Source organism: Diabrotica undecimpunctata, chromosome 8 (genome assembly GCF_040954645.1).
Source record: "Diabrotica undecimpunctata isolate CICGRU chromosome 8, icDiaUnde3, whole genome shotgun sequence".
Lineage (NCBI taxonomy): Eukaryota > Metazoa > Arthropoda > Insecta > Coleoptera > Chrysomelidae > Diabrotica > Diabrotica undecimpunctata.
The window spans coordinates 137,225,209-137,244,771 of record NC_092810.1 but is presented as its reverse complement, the minus strand read 5'-3'; the positions used below and the strand labels follow the sequence as shown (position 1 = coordinate 137,244,771).

The following is a 19,563-nucleotide window of genomic DNA, read 5'->3' as shown; positions in this document are numbered from 1 at the left end:
TTTAAATTTTAAACAAAATATACAACTTTTAATTTTCTCGAAATTTCAGCAAATACATACATCCCAGTGGAAATTTTTCTCACAAACTGTTAGATCTAGGAATATTCCGAGTACGGCAGAAGAACGAGCGGCCAATTTTATGTAGGAAATGTCTCTCGCTCTTCGGGCCAAATTGGCGCCAATATAGCCGATTAACCAAATTTGATAAAAATCCAAGGGTACCACCCCCTTGGTAAAATTTTTCCAAATTTAAAAAAAAAAAATTTTGTTTATTGTTTTGGTACATGCAGTTGGTCCAGCTTATTCCAAACGTGTTTTTTTCTGATCCCTTAACCACAGTTTGCCAAAAAAGAGGAAAAATCGAATTAAAAAATCTACAGTTTTCTCGATTTTCCGGCAAACGGTGCAGAATTTTTAGGCCGCATGTTTAGATTTTTTAATCAACAAGTCACCCTTAATCGAAATAATTCAAATTTCAAACAAAATATACACTTTTAATTTTCTCGAAATTTTCAGCGAATACATACATCCCAGTGGAAATTTTCTCACGAACAGTTACATGTAAGAAAATTCTGAGTATGGCAGAAGAACGAGCGGCCAATTTTATGTGGGAAATATCTATTCGCTTGACTCTCGGACCAAAATTGACGCAATATAGCCGATTAACCAAATTTGATAAAATCCAGTGGTCTCCAGTTTTTTCGATTTTCGGCAAAACGGTGCATACTTTCTGGCAACGTGTTTAGATTTTTTTAATCAGCAAGTCACCCTTAATCGAAATAATTTAAATTTCAAACAAAATATACACTTTTAATTTTCTCGAAATTTTCTTGGAATACATACATCCCAGTGGAAATTTTCTCACGAACTGTTAGATACAGGAAAATTCCGAGTACGGCAAAAGAAACGAGAGGCCAATTTTATGTTAGGAAATGTCTATTCGCTTGACATTCGGACCAAAATTGACGCCAATATAGCCGATTAACCAAATTGATAAAAATCCAATGGTCTCCAGTTTTTTCGATTTTCCGGCAAAACGGTGCATAAATTCTGGCAACGTGTTTAGATTTTTTTAATCAGCAAGTCACCCTTAATCGAAATAATTTAAATTTTAAACAAAATATACACTTTTAATTTTCTCGAATTTTCTTGGAATACATACATCCAGTGGAAATTTTTCTCAACGAACTGTTAGATACAGGAAAATCCCGAGCACGGCAAAAGAACGAGCGGCCAATTTTATGTAGGAAATGTCTATTCGCTTGACACTCGGACCAAAATTGACGCAAATATAGCCGATTAACAATTTGATAAAATCCAATGGTCTCCAGTTTTTTCGATTTTCCGGCAAAACGGTGCATAAATTCTGGCAACGTGTTTAGATTTTTTTAAACAGCAAGTCACCCTTAATCGAATAATTTAAATTTCAAACAAAATATACACTTTAATTTTCTCGAAATTTTCAGCAAGATACATACATCCCAGTGGAAATTTTTCTCACAAACTGTTAGATCTAGGAAATTCCGAGTACGGCAGAAGAACGAGCGGCCAATTTTATGTAGGAAATGTCTATTCGCTTGACACTCGGACCAAAATTGACGCAGTATAGCCGATTAACCAAATTTGATAAAAATCCAAGGGTACCCCCTTGAAAAATTTTTTCCAAATTTTCCAAAAAAAAAAATTTTGTTTATTGTTTTGGTACATGCAGTTGGTCCAGCCTATTCCAAACATGTGTTTTTTTCTGATCCCGTAACCACAGTTTGCCGGAAAAGAGGAAAAATGGAATTAAAAAATCTACAGTTTTCTCGATTTTTCCGGCAAACGGTGCAAATTTTTAGTCGGATGTTTATATTTTTTTAATCAGCAAGTCACCCTTAATCTAAATAATTTAAATTTTAAACAAAATATACACTTATAAATTTCTCGAAATTTTCAGCGAATACATACATCCCAGTGGAAATTTTTCTCACGAACAGTGAGATGTAAGAAAATTCTGAGTATGGCAGAAGAACGAGCGGCCAATTTTATGTGGGAAATATCTATTCGCTTGACTCGCGGACCAAAATTGACGCCAATATAGTCGATTAACCAAATTTGATAAAAATCCAATGGTCTCCAGTTTTTTCGATTTCCGGCAAAACGGTGCATAAATTCTGGCAACGTGTTTAGATTTTTTAATCAGCAAGTCACCCTTATCGAAATAATTTAAATTTCAAACAAAATATACACTTTTAATTTTCTTGAAATTTTCAGCAAATACATACATCCCAGTGGAAATTTTTCTCACAAACTGTTAGATCTAGGAATATTCCGAGTACGGCAGAAGAACGAGCGGCCAATTTTATGTAGGAAATGTCTATTCGCTTGACACTCGGACCAAAATTGACGCCAGTATAGCCGATTAACCAAATTTGATAAAAATCCAAGGGTACCCCCTTGGAAAAATTTTTCCAATTTTCCAAAAAAAAAAATTTTGTTTATTGTTTTGGTACATGCAGTTGGTCCAGCTTATTCCAAACATGTGTTTTTTTCTGATCCCTTAACCACAGTTTGCCGGAAAAGAGGAAAAATCGAATTGAAAAAATCTACAGTTTTCTCGATTTTCCTGCAAACGGTGCAAAATTTTTAGTCGCATGTTTATATTTTTTTAATCAGCAAGTCACCCTTATCGAAATAATTCAAATTTCAAACAAAATATACACTTTTAATTTTCTCGAAATTTTCAGCGAATACATACATCCCAGTGGAAATTTTTCTCACAAACTGTTAGATCTAGGAATATTCCGAGTACGGCAGAAGAACGAGGGGCCAATTTTATGAGGAAATGTCTATTTCGCTTGACACTCGGGCCAAAATTGGCGCCAATATAGCCGATTAACCAAATTGATAAAAATCCAAGGGTACCCCCCTTGGAAAAATTTTTTCCAAATTTTCAAAAAAAAAAATTTTTGTTTATTGTTTTGGTACATGCAGTTGGTCCAGCTTATTCCAAACATGTGTTTTTTTCTGATCCCTTAACCACAGTTTGCCGGAAAAGAGGAAAAATCGATTAAAAAATCTAGTTTCTCGATTTTCCGGCAAACGGTGCAGAATTTTTAAGCCGCATGTTAGATTGGTTTAATCAACAAGTCACCCTTAATCGAAATAATTCAAATTTTAAACAAAATATACACTTTTAATTTTCTCGAAATTTCAGCGAATACATACACCCAGTGGAAATTTTTCTCACGAACAATTACATGTAAGAAAATTCTGAGTATGGCAGAAGAACGAGCGGCCAATTTTATGTGGGAAATATCTATTCGCTTGAGTCTCGGACCAAAATTGACGCCAATATGGCTATATAACCAAATTTGATAAAAATCCAATGGTCTCCAGTTTTTTCGATTTTCCGGCAAAACGGTGCATAATTTCTGGCAACGTGTTTAGATTTTTTAATCAGCAAGTCACCCTTAATCGAAATAATTTAAATTTCAAACAAAATATACACTTTTAATTTTCTCGAAATTTTCTTGGAATACATACATCCAGTGGAAATTTTTCTCACGAACTGTTAGATACAGAAAAAAATATACACTTTTCTCGAAATTTTCAGCGAATACATACATCCCAGTGGAAATTTTTCTAACAAACTGTTAGATATAGGAAAATCCGAGTACGGCAGAAGAACGAGCGGCCAATTTTATGTAGGAAATGTCTATTCGCTTGACACTCGGACCAAAATTGACGCCAGTATAGCCGATTAACCAAATTTGATAAAAATCCAAGGGTACCCCTTGGAAAAATTTTTCCAAATTTTCAAAAAAAAAATTTGTTTAATGTTTTGGTACATGCACTTGGTCCAGCTTATTCAAACATGTGTTTTTTTCTGATCCCTTAACCCCAGTTTGCCGGAAAAGAGGAAAAATCGAATTAAAAAATCTACAGTTTTCTCGATTTTCCGGCAAAACGGTGCAGAATTTTTAGCCGCATGTTTAGATTTTTTTAATTAGCAAGTCACCCTTAATCGAAATAATTCAAATTTCAACAAAGTATACACTTTTTAATTTTCTCGAAATTTTCAGCGACATATTACTATAATCCCAGTGGAAATTTTTCTCACAATCTGTTAGATCTAGGAAAATTCAGAGTACTGCAGAAGAACGAGCGGCCAATTTTATGTGGGAAATATCTATTCGCTTGACTCTCGGACCAAAATTGACGCCAATATAGCCGATTAACCAAATTTGATAAAATCCAATGGTCTCCAGTTTTTCGATTTTCCGGCAAAACGGTGCATAATTTCTGGCAACGTGTTAGATTTTTTAATCAGCAAGTCACCCTTAATCGAAATAATTTAAATTTCAAACAAAATATACACTTTTAATTTTCTCGAAATTTTCTTGGAATACATACATCCCAGTGGAAATTTTTCTCACGAACTGTTAGATACAGAAAATCCGAGCAGGTCAAAAGAACGAGCGGCCAATTTTATGTAGGAAATGTCTATTCGCTTGACACTCGGACCAAAATTGACGCCAATATAGCCGATTAAGCAAATTTGAAAAAATCCAATGGTCTCCAGTTTTCTCGATTTCCGGCAAACGGTGCATAATTTCTGGCAACGTGTTTAGATTTTTTTAATCAGCAAGTCACCCTTAAATCGAATTAATTTAAATTTCAAACAAAATATACACTTTTAATTTTCTCGAAATTTTCAGCAAATACATACATCCCAGTGGAAATTTTTCTCACAAACTGTTAGATCTAGGGAATATTCCGAGTACGGCAGAAGAACGAGCGGCCAATTTTATGTAGGAAATGTCTATTCGCTTGACACTCGGGCCAAAATTGGCGCCAATATAGCCGATTAACCAATTTGATCAAAATCCAAGGGTACCCCCTTGGAAAAAATTTTCCAAATTTTCCAAAAAAAAAAAATTTTGTTTATTGTTTTGGTACATGCAGTTGGTCCAGCTTATTCCAAACATGTGTTTTTTTCTGATCCCTTAACCACAGTTTGCCGGAAAGAGGAAAAATAGAATTAAAAAATCTACAGTTTTCTCGATTTTCCGGCAAAACGGTGCAGAATTTTAGCCGCATGTTTGATTTTTTTAATTAGCAAGTCACCCTTAATCGAAATAATTCAAATTTCAAACAAAGTATACACTTTTAATTTCTCGAAATTTTCAGCGAATACATACATCCCAGTGGAAATTTTTCTCACAATCTGTTAGATCTAGGAAAATTCAGAGTACTGCAGAAGAACGAGCGGCCAATTTTATGTGGGAAATATCTATTCGCTTGACTCTCGGACCAAAATTGACCGCCATATAGCCGATTAACCAAATTTGATAAAAATCCAATGGTCTCCAGTTTTTCGATTTCCGGCAAAACGGTGCATAATTTCTGGCAACGTGTTTAGATTTTTTTAATCAGCAAGTCACCCTTAATCGAAATAATTTAAATTTCAAACAAAATATACACTTTTAATTTTCTCGAAATTTTCTTGGAATACATACATCCCAGTGGAAATTTTCTCACGAACTGTTAGATACAGGAAAATCCCGAGCAGGTCAAAAGAACGAGCGGCCAATTTTATGTAGGAAATGTCTATTCGCTTGACACTCGGACCAAAATTGACGCCAATATAGCCGATTAAGCAAATTTGAAAAAATCCAATGGTCCTCCAGTTTTCTCGATTTCCGGCAAACGGTGCATAATTTCTGGCAACGTGTTAGATTTTTTTAATCAGCAAGTCACCCTTAATCGAATTAATTTAAAATTTTAAACAAAATATACACTTTTAATTTTCTCGAAATTTTCAGCAAATACATTACATCCCAGTGGAAATTTTTCTCACAAACTGTTAGATCTAGGAATATTCCGAGTACGGCAGAAGAACGAGCGGCCAATTTTATGTAGGAAATGTCTATTCGCTTGACACTCGGGCCAAAATTGGCGCCAATATAGCCGATTAACCAAATTTGATCAAAATCCAAGGGTACCCCCTTGGAAAAAATTTTCCAAATTTTCAAAAAAAAAAAATTTTGTTTATTGTTTTGGTACATGCAGTTGGTCCAGCTTATTCCAAACATGTGTTTTTTTCTGATCCCTTAACCACAGTTTGCCGGAAAAGAGGAAAATCGAATTAAAAAATCTACAGTTTTCTCGATTTTCCGGCAAACGGTGCAAAATTTTAGTCGCATGTTTATATTTTTTTATCAGCAAGTCACCCTAATCGAAATAATTTATAATTTCAAACAAAAATATACACTTATAATTTTCTCGAAATTTTCAGCGAATACATACATCCCAGTGGAAATTTTTCTCACAAACTGTTAGATATAGGGAAATTCCGAGTACGGCAGAAGAACGAGCGGCCAATTTTATGTAGGAAATGTCTATTCGCTTGACACTCGGACCAAAATTGACGCCAGTATAGCCGATTACCAAATTTGATAAAAATCCAAGGGTACCCCTTGGAAAAAATTTTCCAAATTTTCTAAAAAAAAATTTTGTTTAATGTTTTGGTACATGCACTTGGTCCAGCTTATTCCAAACATGTGTTTTTTTCTGATCCCTTAACCCCAGTTTGCGCGAAAAGAGAAAAATCGAATTAAAAAATCTACAGTTTTCTCGATTTTCCGGCAAAACGGTGCAGAATTTTCAGCCGCATGTTTAGATTTTTTAATCAGGAAGTCACCCTTAATCGAAATAATTCAAATTTCAAACAAAATATACACTTTTAATTTTCTCGAAATTTTCAGCAAATACATACATCCCATTGGAAATTTTTCTCACAAACTGTTAGATCTAGGAAAATTCTGAATACGGCAGAAGAACGAGCGGCCAATTTTATGTGGGAAATATCTATTCGCTTGACTCTCGGACCAAAATTGACGCCAATATAGCCGATTAACCAAATTTGATAAAATCCAATGGTCTCCAGTTTTTTCGATTTTCGGCAAAACGGTGCATAATTTCTGGCAACGTGTTTAGATTTTTTTTAATCAGCAAGTCACCCTAATCGAAATAATTTAAATTTCAAACAAAATATACACTTTTAATTTTCTCGAAATTTTCTTGGAATACATACATCCCAGTGGAAATTTTTCTCACGAACTGTTAGATACAGGAAAATTCCGAGTACGGCAAAAGAACGAGCGGCTAATTTTATGTAGGAAATGTCTATTCGGTTGACATTCGGACCAAAATTGACGCCAATATAGCCGATTAACCAAATTTGATAAAAATCCAATGGTCTCCAGTTTTTTCGATTTCCGGCAAAACGTGCATAAATTCTGGCAACGTGTTTAGATTTTTTTAATCAGCAAGTCACCCTTAATCGCAATAATTTAAATTTTGAACAAAATATACACTTTTAATTTTCTCGAAATTTTCAGCAAATACATACATCCCAGTGGAAATTTTTCTCACAAACTGTTAGATCTAGGAATATTCCGAGTACGGCAGAAGAACGAGCGGCCATTTTATGTAGGAAATGTCTATTCGCTTGACGCTCGGGCCAAATTGGCGCCAATATAGCCGATTAACCAAATTTGATAAAAATCCAAGGGTACCCCCTTGGAAAATTTTTCCAAATTGTCCAAAAAAAAAAAATTTTGTTTATTGTTTTGGTACATGCAGTTGGTCCAGCTTATTCAAACATGTGTTTTTTTCTGATCCCTTAAACACAGTTTGCCGGAAAAGAGGAAAAATCGAATTAAAAAATCTACAGTTTTCTCGATTTTCCGGCAAACGGTGCAAAATTTTTAGTCGCATGTTTATATTTTTTTAATCAGCAAGTCACCCTTAATCGAAATAATTTAATTTCAAACAAAATATACACTTTTAATTTTCTCGAATTTTCAGCGAATACATACATCCAGTGGAAATTTTTCTCACGAACAGTTACATGTAAGAAAATTCTGAGTATGGCAGAAGAACGAGCGGCCAATTTTATGTGGGAAATATCTATTCGCTTGACTCTCGGACCAAAATTGACGCCAATATAGCCGATTAACCAAATTTGATAAAAATCCAATGGTCTCCAGTTTTTTTCGATTTTCCGACAAAACGGTGCATAATTTCTGGCAACGTGTTTAGATTTTTTTTAATCAGCAAGTCACCCTTAATCGAAATAATTTAAATTTCAACAAAATATACACTTTTATTTTCTCGAAATTTTCAGCAAATACATACATCCCAGTGGAAATTTTTCTCACAAACTGTTAGATCTAGGAATATCCGAGTACGGCAGAAGAACGAGCGGCCAATTTTATGTGGGAAATATCTATTCGCTTGACTCTCGGACCAAAATTGACGCCAATATAGCCGATTAACCAATTTGATAAAAATCCAATGGTCTCCAGTTTTTTCGATTTTCCGGCAAAAACGGTGCATAATTTCTGGCAACGTGTTTAGATTTTTTTAATCAGCAAGTCACCTTAATCGAAATAATTTAAATTTCAAACAAAATATACACTTTTAATTTTCTCGAAATTTTCTTGGAATACATACATCCCAGTGGAAATTTTTCTCACGAACTGTTAGATACAGGAAATTCCGAGTACGGCAAAAGAACGAGCGGGCCAATTTTATGTAGGAAATGTCTATTCGGTTGACATTCGGACCAAAATTGACGCCAATATAGCCGATTAACCAAATTTGATAAAATCCAATGGTCTCCAGTTTTTTCGATTTTCCGGCAAAACGTTGCATAAATTCTGGCAACGTGTTTAGATTTTTTAATCAGCAAGTCACCCTTAATCGAAATAATTTAAATTTTAAACAAAATATACACTTTTAATTTTCTCGAAATTTTCTTGGAATACATACATCCCAGTGGAAATTTTTCTCACGAACTGTTAGATACAGGAAAATCCCGAGCACGGCAAAAAGAACGAGCGGTCAATTTTATGTAGGAAATGTCTATTCGCTTGACTACCTCGGGACCAAAATTGACGCCAATATAGCCGATTAACCAAATTTGAAAAAATCCAATGGTCTCCAGTTTTTTCGATTTTCCGGCAAAACGGTGCATAATTTCTGGCAACGTGTTTAGATTTTTTTAATCAGCAAGTCACCCTTAATCGAAATAATTTAAATTTCAAACAAAATATACACTTTTAATTTTCTCGAAATTTTCAGCAAATACATACATCCCAGTGGAAATTTTTCTCACAAACTGTTAGATCTAGGAATATTCCGAGTACGGCAGAAGAACGAGCGGCCAATTTTATGTAGGAAATGTCTATTCGCTTGACGCTCGGGCCAAAATTGGCGCCAATATAGCCGATTAACCAAATTTGATAAAAATCCAAGGGTACCCCCTTGGAAAATTTTTTCCAAATTTTCCAAAAAAAAAAATTTTGTTTATTGTTTTGGTACATGCAGTTGGTCCAGCTTATTCCAAACATGTGTTTTTTTCTGATCCCTTAACCACAGTTTGCCGGAAAAGAGGAAAAATCGAATTAAAAAATCTACAGTCTTCTCGATTTTCCGGCAAACTTTCTCACCCCCAGTATTTAAAATATTTCGAAATTATTATTTATTGCTAGAAAATTAAGCATTTATTTTTTTGTATTGAATTAATATTATTTTATTTTTAATGTGTCTTGGGTTATTTAAGTTAAATGGGTTGTTGCGAAAGCAAACCGACCATATAACTGGATTGGGGATATTCGTAGAACCTATAAAACAAAACAATTTTGAGAAAAACTTTTCGAGGAAGAGATTGTTTTGAGAAATGTATGACATTGTAAAGGGTTCTAATGAGTTTTAAACGCATCTCAGTATTACAGTAGCCGATTTAGTGTGAAGTAGTCTTGAATGAATAACGATGGAGAATTTTCAAAAATCGGTTGAAATTGTAACGTTACAGGGAAGTGGATTAAGTCAAAGACAAGTTGCAAGACAATTGAATGTTAGTCGTTCGACTGCACAAAGGACCCAGCAACGATTTATTGTGACAGGATCTCACCAACGACGACCTGGTACAGGTCCAAAAAGGAAAACAACCGCTAGGGAAGATCGCGTCGTCATTCTTGCTGCATTACGGAATCAGACCCAAACCGCTAGAATAATTCAAGGCCATTTACAGCAAGCTCAAGGACCAGCAATCAGCCTTTCTACTATTCGATGAAGATAAGGAAGCAAGGTTTGACAGCTTGCAGACCAGCAACGGGGCCCTTACTTTCCCCAGCTCACAAAAGACGAAGACTCAATTTTGCCTGTGAGCACATCAATTGGACAGCAGACGATTGGAAAAAAAGTATTGTTTACGGATGAGTGTAAAATGTCTATTTATGGTAAAGATGGACGCAGTACGGTGTACAGACGGGCTGGAGAACGTTTCGCTGGTTGCACTCTGGCACCACGGGTTGCTTTTGGTGGTGGTTCAGTAATGTCTTGGGCAGGGATTTCTTTTGATGCGCATACGGATCTCGTCGTGATCGACAGAGGTGCGTTAACAGAAGTAAGGTACATAACGGAAATCTTACAACATCATGTGATGCCCTATGCTGGATTTATTGGCAACGAATTCCTGTTAATGCAGGATAATGCGAGACCACACACGGCAAGGATAGTAACGGAGTACCTTGACGAGGTTGGTATTCCAAAAATAGACTGGCCTGGTCAAAGCCCCGATTTCAATCTTATTGAGCATATATGGAACCTGCTAAAAAGTCGCGTTAGACGTCGCATACCTGCTCCAACAACACCTGGAGAGCTTCAGATGGCACTCGTTGAGGAATGGGCCACTTTTCCCCAAAGAGATATCCAAAACGTTATAAGTTCCATGCCAAATCGAATGAGGAGTGTCATCCAGAATCGAGGTGGCAATACCCATTACTGAAAATGGATACCAGCTTTTTTTTTTGAATATACAGTTCATTGTTGTTTTAAAAACTGTAAGTTGATTTTTTCAATAAATTTCCTATTTTTCTTAATTTTTTTATTTTTGATTGATGTTTTACGATAATGATGAAATTTTATACTAAACGAGTTATTGATTCAATATACAAAAAAATAAATGCTTAATTTTGTAGCAATAAATAATAAATTCGAAAATATTTTAAATATTTGGGGTGGCCCGTTTTCTATGACGCGGAGTGTATTTTTTTAATCAGCAAGTCACCCTTAATCGAAATAATTTAAATTTCAAACAAAATATACACTTATAATTTTCTCGAAATTTTCAGCGAATACATACATCCCAGTGGAAATTTTTCTCACGAACAGTTACATGTAAGAAAATTCTGAGTATGGCAGAAGAACGAGCGGCCAATTTTATGTGGGAAATATCTATTCGCTTGACTCTCGGACCAAAATTGACGCCAATATAGCCGATTAACCAAATTTGATAAAAATCCAATGGTCTCCAGTTTTTTCGATTTTCCGGCAAAACGGTGCATAATTTCTGGCAACGTGTTTAGATTTTTTTAATCAGCAAGTCACCCTTAATCGAAATAATTTAAATTTCAAACAAAATATACACTTTTAATTTTCTCGAAATTTTCAGCAAATACATACATCCCAGTGGAAATTTTTCTCACAAACTGTTAGATCTAGGAATATTCCGAGTACGGCAGAAGAACGAGCGGCCAATTTTATGTAGGAAATGTCTATTCGCTTGACACTCGGGCCAAAATTGGCGCCAATATAGCCGATTAACCAAATTTGATAAAAATCCAAGGGTACCCCCTTGGAAAAACTTTTCCAAATTTTCCAAAAAAAAAAATTTTGTTTATTGTTTTGGTACATGCAGTTGGTCCAGCTTATTCCAAACATGTGTTTTTTTCTGATCCCTTAACCACAGTTTGCCGAAAAAGAGGAAAAATCGAATTAAAAAATCTACAGTTTTCTCGATTTTCCGGCAAACGGTGCAGAATTTTTAGCCGCATGTTTAGATTTTTTTAATCAACAAGTCACCCTTAATCGAAATAATTCAAATTTCAAACAAAATATACACTTTTAATTTTCTCGAAATTTTCAGCGAATACATACATCCCAGTGGAAATTTTTCTCACGAACAGTTACATGTAAGAAAATTCTGAGGATGGCAGAAGAACGAGCGGCCAATTTTATGTGGGAAATATCTATTCGCTCTCGGACCAAAATTGACGCCAATATAGCCGATTAACCAAATTTGATAAAAATCCAATGGTCTCCAGTTTTTTCGATTTTCCGGCAAAACGGTGCATAATTTCTGGCAACGTGTTTAGATTTTTTTAATCAGCAAGTCACCCTTAATCGAAATAATTTAAATTTCAAACAAAATATACACTTTTAATTTTCTCGAAATTTTCAGTGAATACATACATCCCAGTGGAAATTTTTCTCACGAACTGTTAGATACAGGAAAATCCCGAGCACGGCAAAAGAACGAGCGACCAAATTTATGTAGGAAATGTCTATTCGTTTGACACTTGGACCAAAATTGACGCCAATATAGCCGATTAACTAAATTTGATAAAAATCCAATGGTCTCCAGTTTTTTCGATTTTCCGGCAAAACGGTGCACAATTTCTGGCAACGTGTTTAGATTTTTTTAATCAGCAAGTCACCCTTAATCGAAATAATTTAAATTTCAAACAAAATATACACTTTTAATTTTCTCGAAATTTTCAGCAAATACATACATCCCAGTGGAAATTTTTCTCACAAACTGTTAGACACAGGAATATTCCGAGTACGGCAAAAGAACGAGCGGCCAATTTTATGTAGGAAATGTCTATTCGCTTGACACTCGGACCAAAATTGACGCCAATATAGCCGATTAACCAAATTTGATAAAAATCCAATGGTCTCCAGTTTTTTTCGATTTTCCGGCAAAACGGTGCATAAATTCTGGCAACGTGTTTAGATTTTTTTAATCAGCAAGTCACCCTTAATCGAAATAATTTAAATTTCAAACAAAATATACACTTTTAATTTTCTCCAAATTTTCAGCAAATACATACATCCCAGTGGAAATTTTTCTCACAAACTGTTAGATCTAGGAATATTCCGAGTACGGCAGAAGAACGAGCGGCCAATTTTATGTAGGAAATGTCTATTCGCTTGACACTCGGGCCAAAATTGGCGCCAATATAGCCGATTAACCAAATTTGATAAAAATCCAAGGGTACCCCCTTGGAAAAATTTTTCCAAATTTTCCAAAAAAAAAATTTTGTTTATTGTTTTGGTACATGCAGTTGGTCCAGCTTATTCCAAACATGTGTTTTTTTCTGATCCCTTAACCACAGTTTGCCGGAAAAGAGGAAAAATCGAATTAAAAAATCTACAGTTTTCTCGATTTTCCGGCAAACGGTGCAAAATTTTTAGTCGCATGTTTATATTTTTTTAATCAGCAAGTCACCCTTAATCGAAATAATTCAAATTTCAAACAAAATATACACTTTTAATTTTCTCGAAATTTTCAGCGAATACATACATCCCAGTGGAAATTTTTCTCACGAACAGTTACATGTAAGAAAATTCTGAGTATGGCAGAAGAACGAGCGGCCAATTTTATGTGGGAAATATCTATTCGCTTGACTCTCGGACCAAAATTGACGCCAATATAGCCGATTAACCAAATTTGATAAAAATCCAATGGTCTCCAGTTTTTTCGATTTTCCGGCAAAACGGTGCATAATTTCTGGCAACGTGTTTAGATTTTTTTAATCAGCAAGTCACCCTTAATCGAAATAATTTAAATTTCAAACAAAATATACACTTTTAATTTTCTCGAAATTTTCAGCAAATACATACATCCCAGTGGAAATTTTTCTCACAAACTGTTACCTCTAGGAATATTCCGAGTACGGCAGAAGAACGAGCGGCCAATTTTATGTAGGAAATGTCTATTCGCTTGACGCTCGGGCCAAAATTGGCGCCAATATAGCCGATTAACCAAATTTGATAAAAATCCAAGGGTACCCCCTTGGAAAATTTTTTCCAAATTTTCCAAAAAAAAAAATTTTGTTTATTGTTTTGGTACATGCAGTTGGTACAGCTTATTCCAAACATGTGTTTTTTTCTGATCCCTTAACCACAGTTTGCCGGAAAAGAGGAAAAATCGAATTAAAAAATCTACAGTTTTCTCGATTTTCCGGCAAACGGTGCAAAATTTTTAGTCGCATGTTTATATTTTTTTAATCAGCAAGTCACCCTTAATCGAAATAATTTAAATTTCAAACAAAATATACACTTATAATTTTCTCGAAATTTTCAGCGAATACATACATCCCAGTGGAAATTTTTCTCACGAACAGTGAGATGTAAGAAAATTCTGAGTATGGCAGAAGAACGAGCGGCCATTTTTATGTGGGAAATATCTATTCGCTTGACTCGCGAACCAAAATTGACGCCAATATAGCCGATTAACCAAATTTGATAAAAATCCAATGGTCTCCAGTTTTTTCGATTTTCCGGCAAAACGGTGCATAAATTCTGGCAACGTGTTTAGATTTTTTTAATCAGCAAGTCACCCTTAATCGAAATAATTTAAATTTCAAACAAAATATACACTTTTAATTTTCTCGAAATTTTCTTGGAATACATACATCCCAGTGGAAATTTTTCTCACGAACTGTTAGATACAGGAAAATTCCGAGTACGGCAAAAGAAAGAGCGGCCAATTTTATGTAGGAAATGTCTATTCGGTTGACATTCGGACCAAAATTGACGCCAATATAGCCGATTAACCAAATTTGATAAAAATCCAATGGTCTCCAGTTTTTTCGATTTTCCGGCAAAACGGTGCATAAATTCTGGCAACGTGTTTAGATTTTTTTAATCAGCAAGTCACCCTTAATCGAAATAATTCAAATTTCAAACAAAATATACACTTTTAATTTTCTCGAAATTTTCAGCGAATACCTACATCCCAGTGGAAATTTTTCTCACGAACAGTTACATGTAAGAAAATTCTGAGTATGGCAGAAGAACGAGCGGCCAATTTTATGTGGGAAATATCTATTCGCTTGACTCTCGGACCAAAATTGACGCCAATATAGCCGATTAACCAAATTTGATAAAAATCCAATGGTCTCCAGTTTTTTCGATTTTCCGACAAAACGGTGCATAATTTCTGGCAACGTGTTTAGATTTTTTTAATCAGCAAGTCACCCTTAATCGAAATAATTAAAATTTCAAACAAAATATACACTTTTAATTTTCTCGAAATTTTCAGCAAATACATACATCCCAGTGGAAATTTTTCTCACAAACTGTTAGATCTAGGAATATTCCGAGTACGGCAGAAGAACGAGCTGCCAATTTTATGTAGGGAATGTCTATTCGCTTGACACTCGGGCCAAAATTGGCGCCAATATAGCCGATTAACCAAATTTGATAAAAATCCAAGGGTACCCCCTTGGAAAATTTTTTCCAAATTTCCCAAAAAAAAAAATTTTGTTTATTGTTTTGGTACATGCAGTTGGTCCAGCTTATTCCAAACATGTGTTTTTTTCTGATCCCTTAACCACAGTTTGCCGGAAAAGAGGAAAAATCGAATTAAAAAATCTACAGTTTTCTCGATTTTCCGGCAAACGGTGCAAAATTTTTAGTCGCATGTTAATATTTTTTTAATCAGCAAGTCACCCTTAATCGAAATAATTCAAATTTCAAACAAAATATACACTTTTAATTTTCTCGAAATTTTCAGCGAATACATACATCCCAGTGGAAATTTTTCTCACAAACTGTTAGATCTAGGAATATTCCGAGTACGGCAGAAGAACGAGCGGCCAATTTTATGTAGGAAATGTCTATTCGCTTAACACTCGGACCAAAATTGACGCCAATATAGCCGATTAACCAAATTTGATAAAAATCCAATGGTCTCCAGTTTTTTCGATTTTCCGGCAAAACGGTGCATAAATTCTGGCAACGTGTTTAGATTTTTTTAATCAGCAAGTCACCCTTAATCGAAATAATTTAAATTTCAAACAAAATATACACTTTTAATTTTCTCCAAATTTTCAGCAAATACATACATCCCAGTGGAAATTTTTCTCACAAACTGTTAGATCTAGGAATATTCCGAGTACGGCAGAAGAACGAGCGGCCAATTTCATGTAGGAAATGTCTATTCGCTTGACACTCGGGCCAAAATTGGCGCCAATATAGCCGATTAACCAAATTTGATAAAAATCCAAGGGTACCCCCTTGGAAAAATTTTTCCAAATTTTCCAAAAAAAAAAATTTTGTTTATTGTTTTGGTACATGCAGTTGGTCCAGCTTATTCCAAACATGTGTTTTTTTCTGATCCCTTAACCACAGTTTGCCGGAAAAGAGGAAAAATCGAATTAAAAAATCTACAGTTTTCTCGATTTTCCGGCAAACGGTGCAAAATTTTTAGTCGCATGTTTATATTTTTTTAATCAGCAAGTCACCCTTAATCGAAATAATTCAAATTTCAAACAAAATATACACTTTTAATTTTCTCGAAATTTTCAGCGAATACATACATCCCAGTGGAAATTTTTCTCACGAACAGTTACATGTAAGAAAATTCTGAGTATGGCAGAAGAACGAGCGGCCAATTTTATGTGGGAAATATCTATTCGCTTGACTCTCGGACCAAAATTGACGCCAATATAGCCGATTAACCAAATTTGATAAAAATCCAATGGTCTCCAGTTTTTTCGATTTTCCGGCAAAACGGTGCATAATTTCTGGCAACGTGTTTAGATTTTTTTAATCAGCAAGTCACCCTTAATCGAAATAATTTAAATTTCAAACAAAATATACACTTTTAATTTTCTCGAAATTTTCAGCAAATACATACATCCCAGTGGAAATTTTTCTCACAAACTGTTAGCTCTAGGAATATTCCGAGTACGGCAGAAGAACGAGCGGCCAATTTTATGTAGGAAATGTCTATTCGCTTGACGCTCGGGCCAAAATTGGCGCCAATATAGCCGATTAACCAAATTTGATAAAAATCCAATGGTCTCCAGTTTTTTCGATTTTCCGGCAAAACGGTGCACAATTTCTGGCAACGTGTTTAGATTTTTTTAATCAGCAAGTCACCCTTAATCGAAATAATTTAAATTTCAAACAAAATATACACTTTTAATTTTCTCGAAATTTTCAGCAAATACATACATCCCAGTGGAAATTTTTCTCACAAACTGTTAGACACAGGAATATTCCGAGTACGGCAAAAGAACGAGCGGCCAATTTTATGTAGGAAATGTCTATTCGCTTGACACTCGGACCAAAATTGACGCCAATATAGCCGATTAACCAAATTTGATAAAAATCCAATGGTCTCCAGTTTTTTCGATTTTCCGGCAAAACGGTGCATAAATTCTGGCAACGTGTTTAGATTTTTTTAATCAGCAAGTCACCCTTAATCGAAATAATTTAAATTTCAAACAAAATATACACTTTTAATTTTCTCCAAATTTTCAGCAAATACATACATCCCAGTGGAAATTTTTCTCACAAACTGTTAGATCTAGGAATATTCCGAGTACGGCAGAAGAACGAGCGGCCAATTTTATGTAGGAAATGTCTATTCGCTTGACACTCGGGCCAAAATTGGCGCCAATATAGCCGATTAACCAAATTTGATAAAAATCCAAGGGTACCCCCTTGGAAAAATTTTTCCAAATTTTCCAAAAAAAAAAATTTTGTTTATTGTTTTGGTACATGCAGTTGGTCCAGCTTATTCCAAACATGTGTTTTTTTCTGATCCCTTAACCACAGTTTGCCGGAAAAGAGGAAAAATCGAATTAAAAAATCTACAGTTTTCTCGATTTTCCGGCAAACGGTGCAAAATTTTTAGTCGCATGTTTATATTTTTTTAATCAGCAAGTCACCCTTAATCGAAATAATTCAAATTTCAAACAAAATATACACTTTTAATTTTCTCGAAATTTTCAGCGAATACATACATCCCAGTGGAAATTTTTCTCACGAACAGTTACATGTAAGAAAATTCTGAGTATGGCAGAAGAACGAGCGGCCAATTTTATGTGGGAAATATCTATTCGCTTGACTCTCGGACCAAAATTGACGCCAATATAGCCGATTAACCAAATTTGATAAAAATCCAATGGTCTCCAGTTTTTTCGATTTTCCGGCAAAACGGTGCATAATTTCTGGCAACGTGTTTAGATTTTTTTAATCAGCAAGTCACCCTTAATCGAAATAATTTAAATTTCAAACAAAATATACACTTTTAATTTTCTCGAAATTTTCAGCAAATACATACATCCCAGTGGAAATTTTTCTCACAAACTGTTAGCTCTAGGAATATTCCGAGTACGGCAGAAGAACGAGCGGCCAATTTTATGTAGGAAATGTCTATTCGCTTGACGCTCGGGCCAAAATTGGCGCCAATATAGCCGATTAACCAAATTTGATAAAAATCCAAGGGTACCCCCTTGGAAAAATTTTTCCAAATTTTCCAAAAAAAAAAATTTTGTTTATTGTTTTGGTACATGCAGTTGGTACAGCTTATTCCAAACATGTGTTTTTTTCTGATCCCTTAACCACAGTTTGCCGGAAAAGAGGAAAAATCGAATTAAAAAATCTACAGTTTTCTCGATTTTCCGGCAAACGGTGCAAAATTTTTAGTCGCATGTTTATATTTTTTTAATCAGCAAGTCACCCTTAATCGAAATAATTTAAATTTCAAACAAAATATACACTTATAATTTTCTCGAAATTTTCAGCGAATACATACATCCCAGTGGAAATTTTTCTCACGAACAGTGAGATGTAAGAAAATTCTGAGTATGGCAGAAGAACGAGCGGCCATTTTTATGTGGGAAATATCTATTCGCTTGACTCGCGAACCAAAATTGACGCCAATATAGCCGATTAACCAAATTTGATAAAAATCCAATGGTCTCCAGTTTTTTCGATTTTCCGGCAAAACGGTGCATAAATTCTGGCAACGTGTTTTGATTTTTTTAATCAGCAAGTCACCCTTAATCGAAATAATTTAAATTTCAAACAAAATATACACTTTTAATTTTCTCGAAATTTTCTTGGAATACATACATCCCAGTGGAAATTTTTCTCACGAACTGTTAGATACAGGAAAATTCCGAGTACGGCAAAAGAAAGAGCGGCCAATTTTATGTAGGAAATGTCTATTCGGTTGACATTCGGACCAAAATTGACGCCAATATAGCCGATTAACCAAATTTGATAAAAATCCAATGGTCTCCAGTTTTTTCGATTTTCCGGCAAAACGGTGCATAAATTCTGGCAACGTGTTTAGATTTTTTTAATCAGCAAGTCACCCTTAATCGAAATAATTCAAATTTCAAACAAAATATACACTTTTAATTTTCTCGAAATTTTCAGCGAATACCTACATCCCAGTGGAAATTTTTCTCACGAACAGTTACATGTAAGAAAATTCTGAGTATGGCAGAAGAACGAGCGGCCAATTTTATGTGGGAAATATCTATTCGCTTGACTCTCGGACCAAAATTGACGCCAATATAGCCGATTAACCAAATTTGATAAAAATCCAATGGTCTCCAGTTTTTTCGATTTTCCGACAAAACGGTGCATAATTTCTGGCAACGTGTTTAGATTTTTTTAATCAGCAAGTCACCCTTA

At 34.7% G+C, this 19,563-nt stretch overlaps 1 protein-coding gene across 1 annotated transcript in view; it reads left to right on the top strand.

The window, feature by feature from the left end:
* Positions 1 to 19,563, top strand: part of Gprk1 (G protein-coupled receptor kinase 1) — a 608,846-nt gene that overhangs the window by 483,338 nt on the left and 105,945 nt on the right. The gene's annotated exons all lie outside the window — the stretch shown is intronic.